We start from the raw sequence: 4009 nt of genomic DNA, 5'->3' as shown, positions 1-4009 counted from the left end.
TTACATTATTATAGTTTTTACTTATTCATTTATTTATATCATTATGATTTTTCGCATCCGACCTAGATATGGACCAAAAGGTCTGTCGGCATGTTCCGCCTTTGTAAAGTGAAAAAAAAACGCCCGTACACTCCAAGCAAAATCAAAACATCCAAATTCTCAACACGAAATTCAGATACCACCATCCATCACATCTGAACGAGTATCCAAGAATGTCGAAAAAACGTGATAATAGATTGCGGTAACACCGTGGATAAATGTAATGAATATACAAGACAAGATTCCAAATTGCAGAGCTTCTAAGAATCGATTGAGGTCGCTTCTAGAGACCTCAATAGCAACAAATTCTAAGTTGAAAAATATATTCTAAGACTAATACGTGAACAATTAATACACCAAACTAAGGTGATGAAAATACGAAAAAGACAAACGGAAACTAGAGTGAATTTAATCAATAAATAATTTCAATAAACATATAGATAATTTAAATATATAGATAATAAATTAGGTACATAAATAGATAATCTATAATATGTACACAAATATCTTATCTAAAACAAATATCTTAACAAACATACAAATAAGTGAAAATTAACAATTTAGATAAACTATATATATATATATATATATATATATATATATATATATATATATATATATATATATATATATATTCCTCTAGTAAATTAGGTATTTATACTGTATTTACTAGAAATGTCAAGAGATTCCATTACAGTTCCAAATAATATTTATAACTTATCATCAGGACTATACAAATTGTACTTCATTTTCAGCAGAAAGTCTAGTTAAAAAGTATCTTTAATTCAAAAGTAGACATTTCTTTCAATGTATTTCGTGTTACGGTACTTAGTAAGAGCCGTTCGTCTAATTTTCGAATGTCACAAAACCAAGTTTCGGCGTCTCATGACAGCCGCAAAACTGTTCGCGACATATCGCCAATGGCATTACATGTTCTTCCGCATTTTGTCATAAATGATAAATATTACTGCAATTATTTGCAAACACATTATATATTGTCGCAGTCAACCTTAATTTATGCCAACAGGTAGCTGTCACTTTTAGCCGTCAGTGGAGTTTTGCCATTTTCAACATCTATCTTCCTTCTATTTTCTTCGTTAGCCTCGCCTATCTCACTACTTACTTCGACATCAACAATTTCCAGGTGAGAATAATAAACTCCTTACATTCCACGTGAACGCGTGGGTGAAAATAATAAAATAGAGACAATGGAAAAGTAATATATTCAAAACAAACTATTTTGGGAAAGTGGGTGAGAGAAAAACGACACCCAACTTCTGTTCAAACACATCATAATCCCAATGCCCGCATTTTCATTACTTATGTGATGCTGTTGGGAGGAGTAGGTGCGTGCGATCACAACCACAACTACGCTACTCGTCCTGACAACCCTCCTGAACCAGCTGACCAATCAGCTGCCTAGAAATTCATACTTCAAGTTGATCGACGCTTGGATGTTCGGTGCCATAGGCATTATCTGCTCCATACTCATCATGCACACAGTCGTCGACAAACTGCTCGCGAGTGACCGGGCGGTGTCCAAGGTGGGTTGAGAGAGCGGTCACGTTCTTAGGAAACCTAGATATATTCTAACCTTAGGGTTACCACACGAAACTCACGGCTTTAGGAAACATTGTGTATCTAGCTAATTCTAGTTTAAGGCCTTATCTTAGAAAGCTCAAGTCAAGACACATAACCTTGTAGAACCAACAGAAATCAGACGTTGATCTAGCAGTTGCATTGTAACAGAAGTAGCACAAGTTAGCAGCATTATGGGAATCATTGCTTTAACTGTTCAATCCCGTCGTTCCTCCTGCAGGTAAAACCTATAAGGCTGTTCCAGGAGCCCTCGGGCAAAGTCGTCAGTAAAACTTTCCCTGTAAAGGAACGCTCCAAGTGGCTTCTGCGGACCATGCGCGTTGGCTACCCCCTTCTTTTCGGGATTCTCCTCATCGTCTACTGCGTCGTTGTGGTTCTCATCATCGGCGAGGGCGTGTAGTCGACTTCGAGGAACAGAAGTCGCATCAACGAGGCAATTCGTCTTTAATCACAGGATCTTGTGAGGAGGTGCCAAGATACAAGGGAGGGAGGAGAGTGGAATATGAAATGGGTGGGAGTGATTTCTCTGCCTTTTTCTTTTTGGCTACCCTCCGTGTAAGGGGGAAAAGCCTTTGGTATATGTATGTATCTTGTGTACTTATTGGATAACACAAGGATAAATAAATAAACCAATGCAATTTGATCGTAACGCGCGTAACACATATTCTATCCTAACAGATGAATGTGGACAATTGCACACTGGGAAAATTGACAGTGGATCAATGGACACTAAATCATTTTGCATAGAATAACATTTTGTGGTATTTCTTTCTACGAGGTATGTTATATGTAGGTATAAGGACAAGATACCACGAGAAATCACAAAAGAACCCACATATGTTTTAATTATTAATTCTTGTTGTATTGTCAACAAAAGGGCCGTTTGGGCCACGGAATAAAATATGAAAATAATGTGCTATTGTTAACTTAGATTAAAACTAAAATATTTTATTCCAAACGCCAACTCTCAATGATTGGACAATTTCCATGGAACAATCAATCCCTTATCCATTAGTCAACTGTAGATGAGAATAGCTATACGAACAGCATATGCTAGATTTGTTTAACAAAAACTTGTGGGGAATGGCCACCCAAGCACCTGGAAGGTCATTGACAATGTTAAAATGAACCAGGCTTTTGTTTCAACTGCCTTGAATTGAAAAGGTGTTTCCGTGGCATGATCATCGACAAACGCGCACCGGTCAGTTGCCCACAATGAAAATGGACGACTTGTCACCAAACATTTATTTCAATATAATAACCCTTTATTGGTATTTTTCCGACATTTTCATGCACACGTGTGGACTATGTTATACCAGAAATAAGTCACTATTAAAAAGAAACTTATTAGATAGTAGTGTACCCAATATAAAGGGTGTTTATATAATATCAGTCAATTTTTACTGACATTCATTGTACGCACGTATTAAGTGGTGAGTGATTTTTCAAATAAAATGTCAAAAATTGAGTGTTTATCTAGTTTGATTATATGTCCAAGTGACTGCAAAAAGTCTAGAATAGTTAGGTAAGTTCTACCCAACAATACTACACGTTTAGGATAGAACCTTCAAGTAATTAACTTCACTCAAGTCTTTGGTGGTTTTCCTCTCTCAATCTACAGAATGTGTGGCTCTTCGTGGCTTTACATTCCAAAAAGGGGCACATTGCTGGTACATTGTGACAAGTTGAAGGTGGAAAAAGAAGTCAAGGGTCTAGTTCCGAGTTTCTCCCTGACCGGTTTCGCTCTATGTTTCTTCTATGCACCGAAACACCTACACCACACACACACACACACACACACACACACACACACACACACACATATATTTATATATATATATATATATATATATATATATATATATATATATATATGTGTGTTAGTAAATTTAATTTGCAGCGGAAAGTTTTCCCCAGGATCACTTTGTATGGATAATCTAGTCAGTGAGCAATTGTCCTAACCTCTGACGAAAAATAAAAAATAAAATGAATCCATTAGTAAATGAATAAAATAAATGAAATAAAATGTGAAAAGGAGGAAATTCACCATCGCTCGAAGAAAACATGGAATAAACACTCGAAAACGTTTGCAAATAATGTTGAGCAAATCAAGATTGTAAGCTGAACTTCAAATAAAAAAATATATAATTTGTGAACTCTTTATGACTTCCTCCAACTCAATTGTTTGTAACTATAATAAATTCAAACCTGGAAAATATATAGTCAGTCCATTACATTTACTCTTTATTGATCATGTTTCCTTTGTTCTTATTCACATTCATAGGACTTGTTTATGTTGTGTGCACTATGAAAACATGCCATGTATAATTTACACTATAATGCATTTTACATAGTAATATACGTGTTATGT

The sequence above is a fragment of the Oratosquilla oratoria genome, chromosome 24 (assembly GCF_046742065.1).
Source record: "Oratosquilla oratoria isolate Oo_2021 chromosome 24, ASM4674206v1, whole genome shotgun sequence".
In the NCBI taxonomy this organism is placed as follows: Eukaryota; Metazoa; Arthropoda; class Malacostraca; order Stomatopoda; family Squillidae; genus Oratosquilla; species Oratosquilla oratoria.
This window is presented reverse-complemented; position numbering follows the sequence as displayed.